We start from the raw sequence: 25,868 nt of genomic DNA, 5'->3' as shown, positions 1-25,868 counted from the left end.
ATTGAAGGTAGCAATGTGAAAATTTCCCCTGGTGTCAGAGTACATCACTGTAAGTGATGTACACATGTCTTGTGGCGCAGAATCCCTTTCAAAGAGGCTCTATTTGTTTTGTCGCTGCTCCTTTGTGTCGGCACGCCTGCAGTCTCAGCAGAGTGTGGATGTCACAAAGCATTAGGAAGTATGAGATTCAGGATGTTTCATTTAATCTCCTTGACTTCCCCAGTTAGCAGAGGAGCCAAGCAGCAGCTGAGGGAGCCCCGGCATCCTGTAGAACAAAGCTGGCTGACACGATGTTTGCCTGAGGGGCCTGCACTCGCTCTCTCACAGGCATAGTCTGCAAGCGTGTAAAACAATGAGAAACCAGTCAGCTGACAGATACACTAAGCTGCAGTCACTTTGAATGACAACAGTGCATGAGAGGAGCAGTGGCAGCGGCGGTCTGGGACTCAGTACAAACAGCTCTGTGAGTAGACAGAAGGCTCAATCAGAGCTGTACGTCAGAGCTTCTTAGATCACGCTGCTGTACTTTTATTGCCGCTTGCTTTGTGTAGTGATAACATTTTTTCCTTCCTGTGGAGAGAGGAACGGGCTGCTCGTGTGACTCTGATAGGTTCTCCGTTATTGCATAGCATTAGGGAAAACACAGCGGTCACTCTGATTACCCAAAGTGCTGCTGTTCCTTGGGGTTAAATAGGAGCAGATGAGTGAGTCTTCTAAGCTCTGGACCCCCTCTCAAGCAAATCCCAGTTCAGTTCTCCTCCTGTGTAATAATGATCCGCCACAAGACGACACGTTTGACCCCCGTGACCCACAAGGCTATAGAAATTATAATCAAGGGGGTTCTTTAGATTGACCTGATTTGATGCTCAGCTGATGGTAAGGCTTGTCTGCTCTGTGTCGGTGCCTAGTTGACCCTTTCCTGTTTACCGCCAGCTTCAGAATCAGGTTACTGCCAAAGCAGTGATTGAGTATGATTGAGATTTCAGAGGCCACCCTGTGCTATGAATTATGAACACTTTGTTACAATAAACTTATAGAAACACGTCCAAGAAAACATACTTCTTCAACTTTTATCGTCACAGGAAAAAAAGGTGCAGATGTGTCAAGAAAGAAGAGTTTGATTATGTGCTGTAAAACATTTAAAGTCTGTAAACTGGAGTATATCCCATGCACAATTGTTTCACTGACACACTCAGACACACTCTCTGTCCCATGGGTGTTGTGGGCAGCTTCACCAGCGCTCCCACTACAGGTAAAGAGGCCCACTCCAAGGGGTCATATGACTCAGCCTTTGGCGTCCCTTCCCTGTCCTCCTGTGCATCTCTGGGGTACGTGAGGCTCCTCGGCATCCAGCACTTCTCTCATTAGCACATGCCAGGCTGCTAGTTGCTGTGGCTGAATCCAGGGCATGTCAGGAGCCATGTCTAGGAGCCACTTGAAATGACAAGATGAGAATGAGGGCCAGGGGCTGGCATATGGTGCTGATTAGCAGTCAAGTTTACAGGGGTTCTCTATCCACGGAACATAATCAGACCGACCCCCCGCATCCTGCCCACTGAGCGTCACACTCCGACTCCCCAAAAGATGCTACGATACCTCTGAAAAGAAACACCTTTATTTTTAACTTTGGCCCCAAAAGGAAACATTGAAGTTGTGTCTTTTTAAAGTGGGTCTTGCTCAGCTGATACAAATATGTGTTTGATGATTTTTTCGTAAACAGGTCTTTTGGAATTAATGAAAATGAAAAGCGAGTTCTCAGGCTTACCCCGAGGGACCTTGTCAAACGTTGATGGATTTCTGTGTGCACTGACAAGTAAAAACTAATATCTAGAAAATAAGAAATCACAAAACTATTCTACATATTAATGAGCGATTTCAAACAGTCTATGCCTGCACTGGATGCACCTCCCTGCCCACCAGGCACAGAGCACAACTCCCCTCAAACAAAACTTTCAGTGCCACAGCCGAAGCAGCAACATCTGGCTCCTCATGTAGGCGCTTATTAGGATCAAATTAAGTAGAAATGAATGGGATGATACATGACAGGGTGCAGATGTTCAAAGCCGGGGTGTGAAAATCTGAGGGCAGAAAACAGCTTAATGAATTCTGCGTCTTACAGCAGGGGTGAGGCTTTGGGTTCACAGGTTACAGAAAAAAAGGCTAATTAAATCCTGCAGCCGACGCACAAGAAAATAAATGTTTGTTGCTTGTCGCTCCCCGTATTTACCCGTGGCACGCTTAGGGACAATGTTATGATTTGCAGTTAATCAAGCAATACAGGGGAGAGTAAGTGAGTGGTCTGCTGTTTTGTGATTTATGAGGAGAAGCATACATCAGACTTGGACTTCTAACGTCCCCGGTGAATTGCTTCACATATTAGCTGAACCGTCACTCAGACCTGGTTAGCGTCAGAAAAAATGGAACTTGTGGTGTCAGCTTTCCCTCACAACTAAATGTTAATAAAAAAGATTAATAATTTCACAAATAATTGAAGTATTTTATGCATTTCACTTTTTTTTTTGCTCTGATTTGTGATCAATTTGCAAAAATAACCATAAATCTTGGTCCACATGCCTTTTATTGAAGCTTTCACCAGGTTTATAAATCCGACTATTCTCTCTCTTTATGATATGGTACCCTCTCCTCCAAGCAGTGTTATAACATCGTACCACCCCTGCCAGTTAGACTGGCACACACTAACACTGGGCTTTTCCTAGTTGATATCAGACTTCTTTTGAGCTGTACGTCTGGAGCCAAAGAGGGAAAACCCAGTTTAACATAAATGATATCATCACACATCTAAATGTGACTTTTAGTCGGCTGTCTCTGCTGAACAACTCGATAGTTACCTCATTGTTGAATCACGATTCTCTTAATTACATCCTTGAGATCTATTATTTTGCTTTATTTCCCCTCTGTAGAGCGGGGCTGCTTTTCTTCTAAATCACTGAGTCTCCCTTCCCTCGTTAATGTCTCCTCAGCCTGCGAGCCGAGCTCCAGAGCTGCACAGGGCCAAGTCTAATTTACACATTTTCACTGGCATAATGTTTAAATGTGTTCTCCCCCTACTGACTACATTGTAGAGTGTGTGTGTTTATGTGTCTGTCTGCGTGTGCGTGTGCGTGTGCGTGTGCGTGTGCGCGTGTGCGTGTGCGTGTGTGCGTGTGCGTGTGCGTGTGCGTGTGCGTGTGCGTGTGCGTGTGCGTGTGCGTGTGTGTGTGTGTGTGTGTGTGTGTGGAGAAAATCAAGGATGTGCAGACACTTTGAAATGAGTTACAAACAGATAAAGATCTTTAAAGAGCCTGACACTGTTTTATGTTGTATTGTGATGAAAGGTTGCTGAACATGAACACAGATTTTTTAACTTGGGTTTAATATTTGGATTTTGATGAGGTTATTTCATTTTGCTGTTGCAGCAGTGTGAACACAGCTTTGAAATTGACTTTATGTTTGTATGTGAGAATAAAGATACCTCAAACATTCGGAACAATTGCAGAAAAGTTTTGCTCTTGAAAGAATTAAAACTTTGGCATACAAAGTTAACATAAGTACTAACATAGCTCAACAAACTATGAAAGAAGGAAATGTTTTGGACATGCTGAGGCCACTGCATAGCTCCATTGTGAGCTTGGAATAAAAGAGGAGGCCACACAAAAAGCATCAGGTCAAAACCGTATAACACAGATAATCCAATGTATTTTTCTTAAAAACATGAATGTATCAAAAAATGTTGCTATCTTCAAATAAATTTGTTCATGTTTTTTATATTATAGCACAAAAATTAAATATATTTTCATGACCTCACCAGTTTCGATGAAAAAGTGCCTTTTCTAAAGAAAAATCTTGATTTACAATAGCTCTGTATTGACCTGAGCTTAATACAAAACAAATAGTTTACTCCTCCAAGGCCTTTCTCTTGGTGGCATCCAGAGGGAACAATTCTTTTTACAATTCCAAGTAAAGGGCAGGTGAGTTATTTCTCTGGCTGTGTTTTACACATGACTGTGTTCATGCGTAGCACAGAGCAACCAATAAAGTTTAAGTGCAGGCTCACTTCCTTGCTCAGGAGATGTATCATACTTTGTTCCAAGATTTCTGACACATAAACGCACATTTTTGGTAATTCACAGCTTGGGAAAATACTCATTTCCCACTCTGTTTCTATACATGTTTACAGCCTGCGCACTTCCAGCAGATCAAAGAAAATGCAACTCTTAAAAATGTGAAATCTTTTATAAGACGATTCAAAGAAACCAGAATGAAAGTGGAGATACCTGTATATACCTATATATCTGTCTAGACGGGCACACACACACACACACTTCTCTGAGTTTGCGAACACACTCAATCTTTCTGGGCTGGCACTTCCAACAGGAAACTGACAGTATTATGTGACACCATGGAATGTTCTAGGAGGCAGCAGCCCAGCACCACCGACCTACACCCAACAACAATACCTCTTTTTGTCCTGCCTGTTCCCTCAAAGTCCAAACCCCACTCTGAAAATGCAAGTGTGCTGCTCTGCAGTGTTGTTTTTTCAAACTGGCATAATTAAAATAAATGAAGTCAGGGTTTCTTTGCGCAAATCAGAGCACTCAGGGGAGTGACACAATTCTCTCTATGCAGGAATTTATAAGAAAAGCATGCTACAGTACAAGCCAAGTCTCAAGTAAGTTGATTGAAAACAGAAATGGATTGGTGAGCCGATGGAGAAATGCTGAAAAATGAGAGAGTGAGGCATCTAGTCAGAGTGTGGACAAGTATAACAGACTTGGCTCTATAAAGGATAAAGACTGTCTTGATAACACTTCATATAAGTATGTATGCGAAGTGTTTATTAAGCAGGTATGAAAGAGAGTGCTAAACAGGAGGGCATTGAAACATCAGAGAATAAGCAACAGGAAATAAAACATGTCATGGATTGTATTTCTGTCTGTTTTTTGACAATATTATCAAATCATTTTAGGGAATCCATTTGCTAAACCCTCATGAATTAATTTTACAATATGTTTATTTAATTTCATGTATAATTTGACTGTGACACTGATTGTCTTGCAGGAAATGAGTGATTCGAATCAGATTCAAACTGAGTTATCTTCTTCTAACTTTGAACTTCTTTGCTCCACTGCCCTGCTCCTTTTTTTTTCTGTTCTTGTAAAGAGGTTTAGATTGGAGGTCAGTAAGCGTGACACTCTGCCAGCTACATGGGGTTTGAAGACCAATCTTAGTTCTCTGTAAACTTGAATTGCATCAGTCAGCTCCACAAACTTCTTTTTTTAAGAGCACCGACATCAGAACAGTCTTTTCTTTACAGCATAAGTGAATTCAAATGAAACACTTCCTCTTTAGATAATCTGAAACAGGTAAGTACTGCAGCTCTGAACCTTACAGGATTAACATCATTGTCTCAAATAAACATATTTCAAACATTTTCTTCTGTATGTATGCTCCATTTGCAGATACCTTGAAAGACTTCTGTTCTTACACAGCCACACCCTTGTCATTTTTCTATATAGCCGTTGAGTATTCATTTAAGATCTGGCATATATGTCTTCCACTTCTTCCTATAAAGCGATGAAAAGTTCAAAAAGTAGTGTTAAGTGTTACATAAACAAAACAGTTGATTTGAGTTCAGGATTTGATTGAGCTGTATTTTCCTGCTGGTCCTGATGTGGGGGATTTGAGGCTTTCCATGGCTTCATTGGGGTTTCAGCCACACAGCAGGAAGAAGATAAAAAGGGGGGCTTTGGAGGAAGAAAAAAAATCACAGCGCATTAAAAACAAATCTACTGGGGGATCCACCAGCAGCTTAAGTGAGCCAAGACGATTAAAGGGTCAGTGGTCATAGACTGCAGGTTGAACGTACCTGATGCCTGTAACCTTGGTCTGCTCGAGGGGTTGCCAAAACCAATCTCTCAAAATCAAAAGCATACACAGGAGACACAGTGAAGGTCAATTCAAAGTTACTGTAGGTAATGACAACTAGCTCAGCAGATCTCTTGGCTGGGTCACTCACTCTTACTGGACAAGTCTTTTGGACTGTTTCAGTTTTCTGACTCCTAACTTCGAGGCAGGGATTGTACTTAACTTTAGTACCATCATGTATATTCAGATTGTTTTGAATAATAGCATTAACATCTGATAATGTAAAATGAAAAACATGACAGTTAGTTAACTTTTAAAGTTTTATGTCTGCTGTAGGACTTTCATACTGCATCGTTATGAATGGAAACCAGTGGCTGCACTTCAGATCACTGAACGTAGTCAAACCTGAAAGTCTGTATTTGTTACCCTGAGTATGCTGTGCTCTGAATGATCATTAACACAGGAAATCTCTTAATGATTGCAACTGATCCTGCAACATAATCTGTATTTTATAAGGATCATTCAGCCAGTGGTTCATTTACCACCACTGAAGGCAGTTTTTAGGATATGACAAAACATGTTTGCAAGAACTGCTTGATTACCCAGTCCTTTAGGTTGAACGGGTTAGCTAAAAGCTTTATAGGCTGTGCATAAAGGTGTATAATGCATCTTCACCTCTTCCCACCATACAAGATGATGCCAAAATACCCCCGACAGTGGCCACAGTGGGTAAAAGTGCAGCCATATAATGTGGCTACACTTTTTTGAAGTTATGTTTTTGGAGCATTTTTGCCTTTGTTAGATAGGAAAGCTGGAGAAAGACAGGGAATGTGGGGAGTAGAGAGAGGGGGAAGACATGCAGCAAATGGTAGAGGCCGGGAATTGAACCTGCGACCACTGCAACAAGGATATGGGGCGTGTGCCTAGACCACGAGGCCAACAGCGCCCCTACACTTTTGCGGAGGTGAAATGTCATCCATCTTTTTATAAAGTCAATGGTTTGTCCCAATTTAGAGTGGATTGTTGTGTTTTTGCGTGAGGTCTAACAGGTAACCTCTTCTTGGTTGTTTCCTGGACTGCTGTATCTAGCTTCATTTAGTTATAACTTGAGATGTCCCGATGCCATTTTGAGTATCAGCCCTCTTCAAGTTCACCTCCTAACAGCTGGATTTAAAAAGTACAAATTATTGATGGAAATCGTTGTCATTGTTTCTTTAATTTTATATATATTTGTTTTTTGGGGAGGGGGCTTTTACACCTTTATAAGAGAGGAGAGGACAGTGGATAGAGCTAGAAACCAGGAGAGAGAGTGAGGGAATGACATGTGGGAAGGGGGCCGTTGGCTGGAATCATCACCGGGCCAACCGCTCTACTGTATGTGCGTGCAATTTAACCATTAGGCCAAATCTGTGCTAGTTGTCGTCTCTTATAGTCACATGATATTTTATCTGGAACAAGTTGGGGATTGAGAAATATTAACTTCTGGTACGTGTCTTGACTGGCTGAATTACCTTTACCCAAATCAGAATTTTAGGCAGTATCAGCAGATGATCCTGATGCTGATATCTGATCAACTGGAGTTGCATCAATTAGACAGAGAAAATAATTTGTATGCAATGATATCCTGCAAACAAAAAAGACGGACATTTTTAATAACCAGAATGTCTGCATCGGCTGCAAAGAAGTTCTAAGATGTTGAATTCATGCTCTCCTGTAAAGTTGAAAAATATGAGAGATCACTGTGCAGCACAGATTTCCCTCTGGACTTTCTCTTTAATTGAAGCACAGGATGGACCACAGTGACTCGACATTCAACAGTTTCAATAATGGCCTCTCTCTTTCCTCTGTCTGGTGACACCAGTAGTGACTCTGAGTGTCTCCATAGCCAAAGACCTGCTTTATCAAGCAGCCAATTTAACAAGACAGCTCCTTTCATGCTTGTTGGCTTCTCCTGTGGTAATGGATTTCCTCAATGAGTGTCTCTCTTTCTCCAGGTTTCACACTTTTCTCTCTGTACTGCCGGGGCCCCTTCTCCAGATCACATCCTTTGCCATTGACTTTGATTTCTCGAGGTAAGTGATCCATCGCTCCCGGCACTGACCAGTATTGCCTGAAATCTGGCCTCACTTTGGCTCCCATGCCTGATATTGTACACTTTAATGCAAAGTGAATAGCACATCTAAATAGCCTGTCACTCTACCCCTTGCCCTTCAACCCCCCCTCTAAAGCCCACCCCACCTCAAAGTCGCTCTCGTCACCTCCTTTGGTGTCTGAGCTGCCCAGCTGGAACTCATTTCCAGTGTGTACGGGGGGAATGTAAACGATACAGTGATATTAAGAGGCATTAAACAAGTTGATGACATTTTGACCACATTAATGAAGACTGACACTTTGAAGAGAGGAGGGAGAATTAAGGGACTAAGCAGGCAGCTTCTACTGTACATGATGTCATTGAAGACATTGTTAGGGAACAATCTAATTTACTCATAGGAGCATGAAAATCATTTAAAGCATTTTATGATTAATTCCATTCAGCAATTAATACCCTGAATCAGTCTAGTTTTTTTTATTCTTCAGCACATATAACTCACTACCACAGAAGTAGATACCAGCCATCATGGCAGGTATATATTTTTAACACATAACTGTCGTTTTTAGAACCCTTTTTTCTTTCTGTTAAGGAATCAATCCACAGATCTGTGAAAACTGTGTGGATTTTTCTGTAATTGGCCAGCACTGTTGCTCATTCAAGGTGTAGTGCACATGCTGCAAGGTGCTGGATATTTTTAAACAGGAGGGAACACAGAGGAACTGATCCATAAAAGCTCTGCAGCTATCTGTTGAGATCAGCCCATCTGTATCAATCAGGGACTTTTGGTCTGCACATGCCTTTGAGGCCTCGTTTTAGAGGGAATGGGAAAACTCTGTTACCCAGCATGCCATGTTGTGGTTTATAGCTAGGTTGGGATATTCCACCAAGCGGCATCCTCTGGTCTAAAAATATGAGTCCAATGCGGAAGTGCTAAAAACTGCAGATCATCGAGGATCCGCTTGAGGCTGGCTCCAGAAGTATCGGAAACCACATACACACCAATTCAAAAAAGCCGATCTTTACAGCAGAAATAAACATGTTTACAGCCTGGTACAAAAGACAAGTGTAGTCTGGATAGCTCATTTCTCGATCGGCACACACTGTACGGGGGGTGAATTTTTTCATCACACTGTAATTTAAAAACTATTGAGATTACAAGTTTTCCAATGAGAGGCACAGCTGACTTGATTGACAGGCGTGATTACTGTAGCTGCTGGTTAGGAGGCTCAAAACCCGCCTCTTTAACTCACACTCGCTCGACAGCAGCAATATGGCTCCCACCGACGATTGGCTGCAAAACGGCGCTTCAGAAACAGATGGGTGACGTCATGGATAATACATCCATTATTTATACAGTCTATGTATTCCACCCATTGGAGGAGACCTCTTGCACCTCTTGCAAAGCTCAGGTGGTTCCCCATGACATATAGTGTATAAATAACAGCACAAACCTCTCATCCTCTTCCTTTCCATATTAAGAAGTTGCTTGTTGAGACACTAAGAGCTTCTGGGGTATTTTTCCCTCCTTCTTAGTCATTTTAACATTCATAACGTTCAGTATCTTCTTCCACATATTGGCGCCAGAGTTTCACAACAGCTTAAGTGTGATGAGCTAGAGGTTTTAGACTAAGGTAATGTAACCTCCTCCCACAGCTCTACAGTGATCCATATCTTTCATGTACTCTTCGTCTAGATACTTTCATTGCATGCATTACAGGGAAATGGTATCAACATATTCACACATTTTCAACTTGCTATTAGTTCTTCATCCCTCTGTCTGGTGTCTTCCTTTGTCCACACTGTCACTTCTGTGTGGTGTTTACGCAGCCTAGAAAACATTTTCTCCTGCTTTCAGATGCACATTTGAGAAGATCAATTTCATCTCACTGTTTATTGCAACACCTTTGAGAGTTAAGACATGCAGTCAGCAACGCTCCTGTTTTTTTTTTTTTGTGTCATCTTCTTTTGGAGGCCTTGAACGCACCCCAGGCGAGACCTCAGCCTCTCATTCACATGCATGAGATGAAGACAGATCTCTTCTCCGACGCAACACAGATAATGGGGCTCCTTTTTAAAATAATTTTGATTAATAGTTTTTCACATTAATATTGATAATCACTCTTGAGTTTCAACAACTCCATTAAAATCAATTGCTGCCAAAAGAGATCAGTGAATGTTCAATGAACGCGTTCATATATTTTGTGAACGGTGAACTGAACCGCTCAGTTTGCAGCTCATGAACAGGAATGGGAACGTCAAAAAAGACCTCTCACTTTCTAGGAGGATCTGAGAGGCATCGAGAGTTACCTAGAGTTACAGAGTGCTGTGTTTACTGTAGCTGAAGTCAGGTTTACGGCACCCGACGGGCCTTCGACATGGCTTATGAGTCTAGTAATCCAGATGTAGTTACCTGTGAAGCAGCTGTTGTGAACATTTGAAGGAGTTTTACAAACCAATCAGGACAGATCCAAATGGGCTGGTCTGGTTATAGAGGAAGTGTAGCTTTTTGAGAATGAGGAATAGTTCACTTTTGGTTTTTGTTCAGTGTTTATTTACCCTTAGTCATTTTATTGTAGGGTATTGTCCCTGTGTATTGGGGGGTTAAAGTCAGATCCTTTAGTCAAATATTTAGCTGACTGTTTGGCCAAATTCCACCGGATCCGTGTCCAGACCGCCTCTCCATCCGTCATCACAACGGATCTGATAGGTTTCTATTCTAGTCAATGTGTTAACTCCCTCTGGATCCACTCCGTTGCGTTCCGGCTGCATCTCTGGTCTGGCACACCGGTACGCAACGACGCATCAATCTCAACAGAGCAGATGGAGCGGGACAGGAAGTCAGGCACCAAAACAAAATGAAAGCATCCGGTTAATTTTCAGTGCCACCGCAGTGGATCAGAGACGGACTGGACACGGATCTGGTGGAAGTCCCGTGTAAAATGTGTGTTTCTAAGTTTTCATAGCTGCAGATTTTCTTGGCTTTTCCACGTAATACCTGTCTATAATTCTATAGTAGACTACAGGAGTTCATGTAGTTCAGTAAATGTCAGTGATTACAGGCTGGAGACTGAGGTATAGGAGGCTCTACTGAAAGAGAATATAGGTATAGCTAAAAAACACAACACTGTAAACCATGCTACTATGATGAGGACTATAGCCTCTGCTTAATAAACCAGCACCCTGAATCTTGAACTTTTTTTACTCAATATTAACCTGAAAATTGTTGTTTTAATCTCGCACCAAAAATAATCTCAGTAGCTTGTGTTACTTGGCAAACCCAACCTTGACTTTCCGTTGTTATTAGAAAACGCTGATGTGCAGAACTTGACTCGTGGTGTTTGCTACCTTCCACTGTCAATGCTTGCCTTCCAATTATAAAAGTCACTCTATATCTTTCGTCTGTGCACTTTGTCAGAGTGAATCGTGTGGTTGAGCGGAACACACAAAAGCTCATGGTTTTATGCTTCTTTTCTAACTACAGGGTTTATACATTGCTAACCCTCCGCCCTTATTCCCACTGAGTCAGAGAGGTAACATATGCTTCTGTGTGGTTCTGAGACATGCATTACAGCACACAGTTTCCACTGCTGCATGAATTCAGTATAATTATTTGTCTGAGAGTTTCTTTAATCTGAGTGTCACTGGTTGTGGGAATTGTCTTAGCGAGGACCGCAAGCAACAGCAGCCTGATCTGATTTTTTTTTTTTAGCCTTTAGAGTTTTTAAATGTAACATACAGTGTTTATACATTTTACAACAAGCAAACCTCTTCTTCCTGTGGTGAAATCTGCAGCAGACATGTTTCATTTCTCCTCCTCCGTTCACTCATTTTCATACGTCTGTGTGAGGCCTTGGATAGCACAGCCAGGCACAAGAAACCATATGACAACCTTATATTTCAAACCACACACCATTACATCCTTAACTGTGGAGGAGTCACATCGGGAACACGCTCTGGCTCTGGAAAAATTGCATTACAATTTAGCGGACTAGTTGAAAGCTTTTAAAACCAGAGTCTTAATATGAAACAGGAGGTAAAGTTTGATTTTGCTACAGTGAGTCCAGAAGTGAACATGTGTCTCAACAAGGTGCCAAATTTCTGACAACTTAGATATCCAGGGCTCCAACTCCATTTATCCCCCGAATTAACAACTAAATGGACTGCAATATTTCATCCCTCATTTTTTTTTTTCCAGGGCAGAGTAACTCTTAAAAAAACATCAGAGTTGGATGATTTTTTCAGACAAGGGCTTTTACATCTTTTAAGCACAAAACCACAGTGGAGATAGCTGCCAAATCCTCAAATAAAATTCTCTGAACTTAACTGCAAAACCAATAAACTGATAAATTAATACTTTCCAATATGAGCTCAATTCCCTCATTCACCTTTCATGCGTAAGGCACGTTAGATTTGAGAATGCCAACAGCCTGAAAATAAGTGAAAGTTTACTGTTCATTATTAAGGGTTTTGTCCGGGTCCCATGCTTAATGTCTTTGTCCTCCCTTTCTTTTTTTGTTTCCTCTCCTGTATCCTTTAATTTACGATGCATTACTTTGCACTGTCACTGCAGACTTCTAACAACATAGAAATCCACTTTTACTTTCATAACATTACTTTTGGTATCTGTACCCTACATTATAGTCCCTTAATGTAGTTAATAAGAATATTGTATGTATGCAGACCTTATATGACACATGACGTGATCGTCCAGTCCCTCTGGTCGTCTAGAGGGTTCTCTTTATTCTATGAGTAATAATTACACACTGTATGAATGAGTGAATTTTACATTTCAGGGTAGACAAACTTAAAATAATTGTGATTGCACATTCGTCATTAAAATGAAGTATTCAAAAAAAATCCTGTGATCTTTGTCAGTGTTTAAGACTTTCTGTCCAGTATAAAGGCAGCGCTCCATAATGAGACATATTAGGAGTAGATATTTAAAAGGGAGGGCAAATCAAAGGCTGTGACACCTCTGGGTGGAGGCTAATTGAGCAGGCTTGCTGTGTTCTGTCTTTCTGGGAGACAAAACCACACTAATTATGACCCCATAATTAATACCAAGACCACTGTCTGTGCCATTGGTCATGCCACAGGCGCTGCTGAAACACTAACATTACTATTATTCACAACTCCTCCTAAGTCTCAAGATTACACTGGTTCAATGCATTTTTAATACGTCTAGTTAGAATAGAATATTAACAATAATTGAGCCAGTCCTGAGACGTAATATGTGTGTATATATAGATATATTTTTTGGCATAAAGGAATCCCCTTCCTGACTAGACATTATCCCAGTTTGTACCTGCATGTCTAACATTTCTGCATGTGCAAAATAGCAATTGTCTTGGTACTTGTGTGTTATTTAAAAAACTTATGGGATGCTTTATTGACAGGCTCAGACAAGAATACATCTTAAGGCTGCATCAGTAGGAGCCATGGAACATATATGAAAATGAACCAAAAGTGTTTACTGAGCGTTAAGCCAAAACATTTTGAGCTCCCTCTGCTGACTGGCTGCAGAATAGGTCATAAACCCTGCCTCCTACATGTTAACAGATGGAACATCGGTCAAACTATAAGATTAAAATACACGTCAAATAAATGTTTCTCAAACATTATTTCTGTCAATACAGGTAGTTCACATCATGCTGATTTATGTCAAAGTGCTCATTTATCTGTGAAGTTTATTTTTAATTAGTTATTTGATTTTAAAAAGATGATTGATTGACAGCTCTGTTGACTCCTGCAGCGTTCTGTATCGGATCAGCAGAGTTGAGGAAGATTGAAAACATGTCGAACACTGACACAAGAGTCATTGAACCTTTCAGTAGCCATGAGTGTCTGCTTCAGATCAACACAAGAATCTGTTCTGATGTGGACTGTACTGACCGAAGAGATCTTTGACGTTTTGTCATTGTCACAGGCCATTGTTGTGCATGCCTTAGCTGCACCAGCGCAGTGCACATCAGCACCAATGGAAGAAGTCTCTTGGCCTCCTTGGCCTCTCACAGTGGAGGGAAATGACAGTATGTTGTCCATTTTATATACAGTAATTGGTCACAGCAAAAAAAAGCTTGGCTAGGGTGTGAGTTTTAACATCCAACTTGTATGGTTTCAAGTTGAACTTCTACTAATTTTAGTTAAAAACTAAAATTTATAAATGGCGTCACCATCGTGTTATATTTTTCCCCTTAACTCTTCAGACAATTTTGACACCTTCAATGAACCATGAATACTTATTTGATTGAGAAGAATTTATGGAACCTGATATTACTTTTTGGCCTCCAGTTTTTGCATTCTTCAAATTAAGAAGGGATTTTTATTTTTACACCATCCATCCATCCATCCATCCATCCATCCATCCATCCATCCATCCATCCATCCATCCATCCATCCATCAAATAAGATAAGATAAGATAAGATAAGATAAGAAGAGATAAGATAAGATAAGATAAGATAAGAATAGATAAGATAAGATAAGAAGAGATAAGATAAGATAGTCCTTTACTCGTCCCACGAATAAAAAATGTAATACCCACAAATTTTAATAAAATTAAAATTAAAGAGGTAAAAAATAAGCATATCTTACCACATATATATAATATATATATATATATATATATATATATATATATATATTATTGGTTATATAGTCTGACCACTGCAGGAAGAGAAGACCTGCGATATCTCTCCGTGAGACACCGCAGGTGAAGAAGTCTGTCACTAAACGAGCTACCTAGTGATGTTATGGTCTCCTGGAGGGGGTGCTACGTGTTGTCCATCAGAGAAGATAGTCCATCCATCCATCCATCCATCCATCCATCCATCCATCCATCCATCCATCCATCCATCCATCCATCCATCCATCCATCCATCCATCCATCCATCCATCCATCCATCCATCCATCCATCCATCCATCCATCCATCTGCTGTGAGTAAACACATTATTACTTTGAAGGATTTGAATCTATACTGTATTAAACCGGGCACTCTCTAACAGAAGTTCACAAAGATGGCCACAGAAAGTGTTTGTAAGGCCATGTACACAACATGATCACGCAACTTCAGAGTGCTAATGAATAGATATGGCGGTGTAACGTTCGTCAGTGTGAACATCTTCTTTGATGCCTCATCGAGTAGAAAGCTCTTAAACAAAATGTTTGAAGTGTCTGCCTGTGTAATAATGATTTATAATTCTCTTGAACTAATGCAAAATTTGCTGGAAAATTTTTTTTGAAATAAAAATAAATTGTGCCCGCAGGGTGAGGCCAAGATTCAAAAGAAGATCACCCAAGAGCAGCAAATGATTTAATAAGCCACCAGCTCCACTAGGGCATGCAGACAAGCAGAATGGAGGATATCAAAGTGCGTCTAATTAACATCAGTTTATTACTATGTCAATCTCTGCGGCCAGAGCGTGAATGAGGGGAGGGCTTAGAAATGTTGGACTGCTTTGCTTAAATATATGAAATTATGCTTAACTCCTAAGGTTGATATGAAAGTCTTCTACCAACCTCCACATACAGAATAATCCTTTTACATTTTTCTCTCTCTTTGCAGCTGAACAAAATATGAATCTCATCACAGCTTAGCTTTCTAAGCTTTGTTGAAAAATCATTAAAAATTGAAAACAAGATTTTTCCATCACCATTATTCCTCAAGGAATGCGTAAATGAATATTTAATATCACTTGCATCTATATGATTGCATAGTAATTATAGGAAGCCAAACGCTTGACAAACTTGGTGTAGTGTAATTCGTAAAATGTAAAATCTGTAGGAGAGACAATGTTGAATTCCTCAGACACCGTGTTTCAATCTTACGTTGGTTCCACCACCACAACCACCACTACATCTGCAGGGACAGAAGATGTCCCCTAAAGAAATCACCAATAAAGGCACCGGATAACAGAAACAGTTATCTCTACTACTACATGTGTACGGCCTAAGAACCTTTATTTTTCACAATATTCATGACGTTCTCAAAACTCTTCTGAAACAGTTACAAGAAGTCAGAGAGCAGGGATTTAAACATGCAACACATGTGCACTTAAGTTTAAATCTTTAAGACAGAACATTTTATTTTGTGATGAGATCTTTATTTTGCGCAGCTCAATAAACAGTAATGCATCAAATTGGGCCAAACAATTCTCAAGCAAATCATGGTATAATTATGTATAATCATATATGAATGCCAAATTGTCCTTTTATTATCATCAAATGCCAATTCATAAGAAATGTCATCTTAAGACTCATAGTAGCTCTAGACGGTGCGCTTTCCTATATTATATCGAGACACTAGGAATGCAACAATTGAATTAGTAATGATCACAGTTTCATAATTAATACGATTATTGTGCATTCGTTCATTTCACAATATTACCAAATGTATAAAACACTGAAATTCTTTAGAAAATGTAGAAAGTTATTTATTGTTACTATATTGCAACAGAAATAAACCAGTAATCAATTAATCTTGTTTCTCTGAAGTTCAGTAAAAATGATAGAAAGAAATGAAGAACATCTCCCATCGTGTTACTAATCACTGAAATTCAATGAATTACATCTCATGTCATAGTGCTGGAAGTGTATAAGGTACTGATAACTCAGTGTTTCATTAAGTAACTTTCCACTGCTGTATTATCACTCTGTTATTATTGTTAGCTTCACTGGTCCATGTGGCGATGGGTGGTGTTCCATTAGACCTTTTAGCTGCAGCTTATTTGTGGCAGTATGTGCAGACAGGCGATCTGTTACCAATTAGCAAGTGCAGAGGCATGGGAAAAAAATACCAGGCAGAAATCTCCAACAGCACTAGACTTGTGGTTAACAGACATCTGCTGCTGCAGCTGTGTTGAGCTTGGAAAGTGGGATGGAGTGAGAAGTAAAAAGAGAGGTGGACAGAGACAAACAACAATCCAAAACTTCATTGGATGAGTTTGTTGTCAGATCTTGTGTCATTCCTTATTCTTGCATGTGTTTTTGGACAAACATTCTAAAATGTCTGCTGTGCTTTTATACTAACTAAAGATGCAGATTTTGGTTGAAACTGGAGTTTATTCACTCTTTTAAGATTACTGGTTTGTCTTTGTGACTGATGACCTTTTGATACTGAGACATATTGGTAATGGTAACACAGCCCGACTGACGTAAAGAATAATGTATCTGACGGACCTGACATGTCACTTGCAGACTCACAGACATGATTCGACATACTCGAGTACTGTTTCAAATTCATCAATAATTGAAATCACATTGAGATGCAAGAGGCTGAATTTAAAGCTTGACTGATGATCAGCAACATCAACATTGTTGAAACACCACCAGGCCTGTGTAAAAGACTGGGTCCCCCTGCTACCTGCTGGGGTTGGACTCATTACTCAGTCAGGTACAAAATATATTAATCATTATTCATTACGTGCTGGAAAAATGATTGCTTCACTTATTACCTGCTGAGAGCAAATCTGATACACAATTTGTCATATTATCTTTTTGTTACTCCCCCATAATCAAATTAAATCTCACCCTGTTATATACTGCTACTTTGTTTACCTCTGTGTAAACTTATAAAGATAATCATGTACCATTGATTTTATTGTGTGATAAAACGAGGGGTGTTCCAACGCAAATCACTCTTTTATTGTTTAGAAAGAAAGTCAAATTCCAGGGGTGCTGTTAGCCCGGCGGTTTAAGCATGCGTATCATGTGCAGAGGCTATAGTCCTTGTTGCAGCGGTCACTGGTTTGATTCCCGACCTTGACCATTTGCTGCATGTCTTCCCCCACTCTCTGCTCCACACATTTCCTGTCTCTCTTCTGCTTTCCTATCCAATAAAAATGCCTCTAAGAATATATAATAGAAATTCAAATTGTTGTCTGAAGGCAAAAAAAAGCACAGCGAAAACAATCAAGGCTTAGCACAATTCATTCCACATGGCTCAACACAGAATCAAAGAGTTTTCTGCAAGTGTGGCTAAAGTTAGCAGAGCTAGCACCACCAGCCTTTGATCGTCCTTGCATGTTAGTGTCCACATGCCTGTGCTGATTACCTACTGCTCCAGTTGAGTGATTATAAACCAGTTTGATTAACCAGACGCATGTCTCAACCAAGCGGCAACCTCCGGTCTAAAAATATGAGTCCAATGCGAAAGTGCTAAAAACTGCAGTACATTGAAGATCCGCTTGATGCTGACTCCGGAAGTACCAGAAACCACATACACACCAATTTAAAAAAGATGATCTTTACAGTAGAAATAAACATGTTTACAGCCTGGTACAAAAGACCAGTGTAGTCTGGATAGCTAATTTCTCTATCGGCACACACTGTACGGGGGGTGAGTTTTTTCTAACGAGGTAATTTTGAATATATTGAGATTACGAGTCTTCCAATGAGAGGCAAAGCTGACTTGATTGACAGGCTGGAACACTGTAGCTGATGGCTAGGAGGCTCAAAGCCTGCCTCTTTACGCCACACTCGCTCGACAGCAGCAATATGGCTGCCACTGACGATTGGCCTCGAAACAGCGATTCAGAAACAGATGGGTGACGTCACGGATACTACGTCCATTATTTATACAGTCTATGGTCTCAACACACTTACATCCATCGTTAGCTCTATTTTCTGGATCAAAATGCTGCCAAATTGTAATGCGGTGAGATGCTGTCTCTCACTTGTGCTTGCTAACATTTGGGTTGTACAGCTTTGTAGTATTATGGCAGTACCACTAGTTCCAGCTAGTGGCAGATGGCTGAACTGCAGCTAAAACACAACTAGCAAACTCGGGACCACAATAATGAAAATATTAATAGTTTGTTTAAAAACGAATAATTTGGGTGCTGTCTATCAAGGGTGATGGTGTTTAATTGTTTAGTTGACGAAGTGCGCACATCCTTAGATAACATCATGCCGCTTATTTTCTGAGATTTTTCATCAGGGCTAAATTACAGTTTAATAAATAATGATGAAAATATATATATATTTTTTAAATATTTTAAATCAAAGGTTCAAGAGGTTCTGCAGGAGTTCACAATTAAAATATAAACTCTTTCCATAACTTGACTGGATAAAAAAGCCTAACATGATTTCACCACCAATCAAGAGGTTGTGAGTTCCATCAGTACCTCCATGTTGCTTGATCTGCTGTCTCACCTCAGAGAACACCCTGACTGAAAGCAGAGACAATAAATCACCCCCACCTTCAATCCATTACTCAAACTAAAACACTTTTATTAAAATAATCTAGATGAATGATTTAATGTTGCACTTCTGAATTGTATTTATTATTATGATGACACATTTGTTTGTTTCTGTTAACCCCCCCCCTTCCAATTGCGTACTTACTGGTTGAAGGTCCCAAGGCGCCCTTCCTCAGAGTACAGTCATGTTTACAACAAACCCACTTCCATTTACATAAATGTATCCTTGCACCAATAGAGATGTGGGAACAAAGTGGCTGCTTCTGTAAGGTAGCAGACTTTAATCCCCAACTGAAAAGGCAACATCACCAAGTGCGTCTGCCTCTGTGCCTTCATGTTAAATTCATGGTCCAGCAGTGTGCGCTGGCCACTACACAATAACTAACACACTGTATTTACACTTATTCTCTGTGGGTGTGTTGCTCTTCTGAATGAAGCAATGGTTTAGCAGAGGGCCCATTTAAAAAGCCACACGTGCAGGAAACAGAGACAGTACTGCTGTAAACAGGATGTTTGTCAAGTCACGAGTGAACCAAGATGAAACAACGCTCACACACATAGACGGACCCATTAGAAATGTAATGAAGCCCATTCTGTGCTTAGTTTGTTTTTGAATTTAAAACAGACACATTTGGCCTAAATGTTTGAATCACATTTTATCACTTTACGCTGTGTTATACCTACCTCATCCCTTGTGCTCTAACATTCTCCGACTGGAACATTTTCACTACAGAGAGATGTTAAAAACATCTGCACACACAGACGTTTATGTACGGCTTCTTGAATTTGCAGCACTTGTGCAGGTTGTATTCACTTTGCTACAGTATGTGCTGCATGGGATGTTCTTTTGACATCTCATCGTTTTTTCTTCCTCCGTGTCTGTCTTGGAAATTACTAAACCAGAGTTATTATAACAAACAGAACATACTGAGAAAAGCAATTTAGGATGCTTGAATTTTAATATTTCAACCAGAATATAATAATGTAAGCAAACATCTACACTGAGAAATGTGCCTGTTAACTTTATAAGTGCACTTGCAGATTTTGAGTAGAAATCCATAGATCTTATTATGAGACAGCTGCAACGATCCCACCAGAAAAAGCCAAGCAAATCATATTCATTGAATTACACAAATTACAGATGTAGCTCAAACCCTCTGAAAACGTGATGATGAATCCTTTTTTTTTCTTTCTTTTTTTTTTTTTTTTACTTCTGCCTGATAATTCATCAGACTTCACTGGCAAAGTATTGGGCTTGTGAAAAATGCATGAATTACTAATTAATGAGGCATTCTGCAACATTTACATATTCATAAAGGTGTGTAATTCACATATGCATGAGGGAGCTGAGTGATAGCTCTGAGAGAATAACACATATTCCGAGAAAGCAACCTTTTATTTTGTTTAATTCTTCAAAAAGCTTAGGGAGCAGAGATGCTTTTAAAAAAACATTACACATTTATTCTTCCCCATAGAAATGCAGTCAAATGCTCTGGGAGACAAATGCACCGAGGAGATGCAGCCATGTGAAACAGTATGCAAAATTACATTTTCTGAAATATTGTCCCATGTGGATTTTCAAAAGTTCATTTAGCAACCCAGTGTTTGTAACAACTGTGCTCTGAAAATCTGTTTGATTTATATAGACAGAAATATGTTTCCAGTATCATCTCAGGCCAGCAAATATGAATGCAATAGGCACTTATAAATCAACATTCCTCTCATGCAAATTAACAGCAAGGTTATCTGGTAGTGTTATCTTTAGAGGTAATGTGTTAGAAATATAACAAGTCTAGTTTTAGGCAATGAGCTACTGTGCTCTCTTTGTTGACACATATTCAAGCCCTCACGTTACCTTTCATTGGCGAAAAACCAAACAGGAAATCTGTCTCATGCTGCAAATAAAAAAAAGGAGTATTGACTATTTGGATTCATCATCTGCCTTTTTTCTAACTTTTTTCAGGATAGTAAAAAATCAACCAATAGCTTTGCCATGATGTCAGCCTTTTGGAGTCAAACCATTTCAGTGAAGCAGGTCCAAGATGGTTTGGCTGGAGTCGAGGCCTGTCCCTCTTCTGAAAGCGCCCCTCCATTGTTTCAGCCTCCTCACAAGAGCTTTGTGAAAGCTGTCCCAAATATGGGTGGAAAAAGCACAAATAACATTCAGATGGTTCCTAGGCTTCCCTCACAGCTATGCACAGAAGAATGACAAGTCCAACAAAACCATGTCGAGTTCTTCACCCTGTGCCATTGTCTTTGCACATTAACTCCAAGCTGGGCCTTTTCAGCCAGGCCAGAGTTTTGTCAGGCCGACTCGGACACAGCCCAGCTCCAGCAGCAGGCTTGGCCTCCTCAAAATACCATGCAGAGTCTGATTCAGCCCTTTATTCTATTACAAAATGGCTTTTGGATGCATTGTCCGACACGTCTAATGAGAGAGAACACAAAGTAACGAGCAAGAATACTCTCTGTGGACAAGTGGACACGTTAATTCAAATTCAGTTAAATAATGTGTGCTCCAAGGTATTCTTTTATCCAAGAAGAGGAAGGAAGAAAAATATTTATTCCACCAAAAATGTAAGGTCAGAATACCAATCAATCAGTTAACCAAACATGGACCTTTTTGTTTTTGCAGAAATCTTCAAGCACAAATTAATAACTCGAGGACAATGTAACAAGAAAAAACTAAATGGAGCATAGCGTCTGCTGTCTTTTATAGAAATAAGAAATAAAACTGCTCACAAAAGATTAACAAAAAACTATTCAAGGCACAAAACAAAAGACACAAGCAAAGTTCATTAAAGATGCAGTAAAGCTAACAACAAGGATGACATTTCAGGATGCTTAAGTTTGAGTTTAACCTTGCAGGACTTTTGGAAGGCACTTCTGAGCATCAGGCGCAGGGTTTTGGCAGCTGCACAGGGAGCCTGGTGGGTCAGCCCTTCTCCGGGAGCTGCTACTCCGCACTAATCTATTTTAAACCATCTGTGAAATTAGCAAGATTTCCTAAGTCCTTCACCTCCAAGGATTAAAACATTGCTAAGGGTCTGGGCTGTTCTTACACATGCTCTTTTGTACATGTTTGATGAGTCCAGAGATCCTTCTCTGGGATAGAAATTGATAGGAGAGGTCTGAGAGGTTCGTACATGTGAGAGTGTTAAATGTCTGCTTTAGACGCATTTCTAGATACAGTTAAAACATAAAACATCCAACATGATTTTAACTGATGGCTGAAAATCGGAAACCAGGTGTTACACATTCCTACATTCAGTAACATCAGGGGAGTCTGTTTTAAAGAGCCATACTGAGGCACTGCAGTTCCTCTGCCAAAGCCAGTACAATGAAGTCATGAGTCAACTCTAATGAGAAAATCAGATAAATTGCAGCTGTTCTTGGGGAAATGGTGCTGTCTGACAGATTCACTGGGTGCAGCGGCTGTAGCATTGAGCAGATCCAAATGAGTAAAATATTGTTCCAGGCGCCTCTCACTGCTCCCCTTCCCTCCAGTGTTTAGTCATCAGAGTTGTGAAATAGCAGCCCTGCCGCTACACGACAGCATTGCCGTATTAATTATTGTTCGCTGTTCAAACATACACATCTTTGTACAGCGATGACAGTTCATCCAAACAGGCCACTTAAAAACAGCAGTATTACTCCACATAGCTCACCAGAAGCACAATTATTCATCTCAGTCTTCTATTTGGTTCACACAGAAACCTTTGAGTACAATGCAACGCACAAAGAAATTTTTCCTTTAGGACTCATTTTGAAGTTTTTTAATTTTGCTCACCTACTTGCACAATAATGCATAGACAGATAAACAAAACGCAGAGCTCTTCTCCATCTCATTAGTTTTGTGTATGCTTGGAAATTACTTTAAGATTTATGCACAGAGGTATATGTCTAGTTTTTCTATCTCCTGCTCGAGAGTACTCACACAGACATCTATTACAGACTGCTGGTAAACCTGAGCCCTCAAATGCTCTTGGCAAGGAAGCATAATGTACAATAGTAAAAGACAAAGTGACTGATGAAGACAACAAATGAATCAGGTCCCTTAAATATTTAAAATTGCTTTAGTTTTAGAGGCTCTTGTTTTTAAATGTATTCCCTCCCTCTATAAGAATAAGTGCAGCTAACCCAGAGCATCAAGGACTTCATATCAGATATGCGTGTTGAGAGTTTTAAAAACACCGACACACATTTTATCTGAAATGTTTTACCCCCTCCTCTAAGAAAGACATTACTTAAAAAGGGAGCAGGTTGTAGAACTCAATAATTATGATGATAATGAGCAATGGATGGCAGCAATCCAGAGAAAAATGATGGACATAGTTTGGCCTACAGTTCTCAAGATGACCTCTGGCGTGCGCACACACACACACTCACACACACTGAGCCTTCACCGCAGAATGTCTGCTCACTGGAGGTCAAGGATCCTTCGGATGCAGGTTTTTGTTAAAACCAAACCACATGATCGGAAGGATCAAGGCTGTATCAAGGTTGTTTACAGATAACCTTTAAAAATGCTCAAAGTCTCCAACGTTGTGCTACCTAGAGGGTGCGATTTGAACCATGTTCTGTTAAGGACCCAGTTTCATGCTTACAACCTGACAATCAATAATGTTGAGGTTATTCAGTCCGATGGGTCCTCTGACTTTATGTTATATCTTGAGGCAAGTCGCATCATTTAAATCAAACCACTGCCGCACATACATACATCGATTGTCTGATCAAGTTTGTGAATAAAACTGCATCATCAGCCAACAGGTATCACACTACATAACGGATTCCAGTGTCTACTACTTGCAAGGATCACTTAACGTGCAACACAGTCTGAGGTTCTTCTACATTATACCAAAACATAATACAGGGAGGAAGCAAAATGCAATTTATAGTCTTACAGGGGGGGCAAGCAAATCAGTATTGTGCATCAAAGCAAACCTAAATGAAGTACTTTTGATTGTCCTGGGGTTCAAAAACTACCTTAACTCTGGCTGCTTCTATTAGGGCTGGGCGATATGGCCTAGGAACAAAATCCCTGATTTTATTTTACAAAAAACTCAATTTAAGATTTTAATCGATTTTTTGTTTTCTCCTCAAAAAAGAAAATTATAAATGAATAACAACAAGTTTTGCTTTTATTTTATCAATAAAATTTGACAAAGGCAAACTGAATTTCCCCTTAAAGGTAGTGTGCATTACATAGTGACAGAACATACTCGGTAGGAATGGGAAACAATATTCATTGTACTGATATTCCTTTTTTGATGGCAAAAACTTGACAAATGGAGTATCATACTTATCATGCATCACAGGAACTTCTTTTCATTAAAGGCCACTGTTGTTTCACGGGAGGGGTGGGAAAGGTAAGCGTTTCAGTCTAAAATCTGACTGTTTAGACAATGCTTAATAGTCCTATGTCCACACTGTACCTAAAAAAAAGTAATAAAAGCAGCGGACGAGGTTACAGAGAAAATCTAGATTTTCTTTTTTTTAAATCGCCTGAAACCAAAAATGCGAATGATCGATTAAATCGATTTATTGTACAGCCCTTGCTTCTACTACTGTACTGTCAACATCCTCTCCCAAGTAGTTGTAGTAAGAAAATGCAAACTTTGTAGCACATCCTGTTAGTTTAAGATAGTAATCCATTGTTGAAATCTATGTTGAAATTGGCAGGACTATAACTAGTTAGCGAATTAAATGAGGGGATATAAGATTACATCATAACATATTACAGGTCAGGTCAGTAAAATTACTATTAGGCAAAGGTAAATAAAATGTTATCAAAAACAGTAGTACCAGTTCTGTTAGTAATGTATTGTTCTCTCATCAGAAAAGCACAGATAATGGACTCGACAAAGACTCAGGTTGTTTAAGGGACTTGATAATTGTATCAGTATCAATTAAAAATAATGATCCCCATTCCTAGTGCCCCCTTTCACTGTTTTCTTTGAGTCTGTATGCATGAGTGTCCTGTATGGCTTCAAACTCAGACTGGACACATCGATGTCTACATTGCAAAGAGGAATGACTGAGCAATAACTTCATTTTCAGTAGCTGTGTTCACTGCAGAAATAGTTTCTTTCTGTGTCTTTGAAGGAAGTTTTAAAATCCCTCTTTGTCATTGGTTGACGGGCCACTTGCCGATGGGATTAGTGGCTAAAAAGCAACAGCTGGAAGACATCACTTAGGCCGAGTTAATTCCAACATTAGCACAGCGTTAAAAATTCAGCCACTCAGTGTTAATGACATAAACACTATGTTTGCTTAGAAGAAGTCTCAACACATGACTCAGAGGAAAACCCAGGGGTTGGTCATCTGTCGTGATTAAATGCAACCTCTTTAAATACATTTATGAACATGATTATGATATATTTCTTCACTTTGATAACTTTCCAAAATTATAAATCTTCTGGCATTGTATTATATTTAAGATTGTAGTATGGCTACCAGGTATGGTTTTACCTCCTGGTTAGCCCTTAAAATCCTGATCCCCTCAGAGTTTGAAGATGTAAGACTCAATCTTTAGTTAATTTATCACCATTTGTTGTCTTATTTGCTGACATTTGAAAATATTAGTAAAAAAATAATAATGCATGGACAGTTACATGCACATGGTGCTTTGAACTGACATTTTCTAACCATGACATGTTTGTTTCCACAAACACATATGGTGCACCCAGTTATATTTTATTTGCTCCATGCTG

The sequence above is a fragment of the Notolabrus celidotus genome, chromosome 3, assembly GCF_009762535.1.
Source record: "Notolabrus celidotus isolate fNotCel1 chromosome 3, fNotCel1.pri, whole genome shotgun sequence".
NCBI classification, from domain to species: Eukaryota; Metazoa; Chordata; class Actinopteri; order Labriformes; family Labridae; genus Notolabrus; species Notolabrus celidotus.
Note: the sequence above shows the minus strand (reverse complement) of the source record.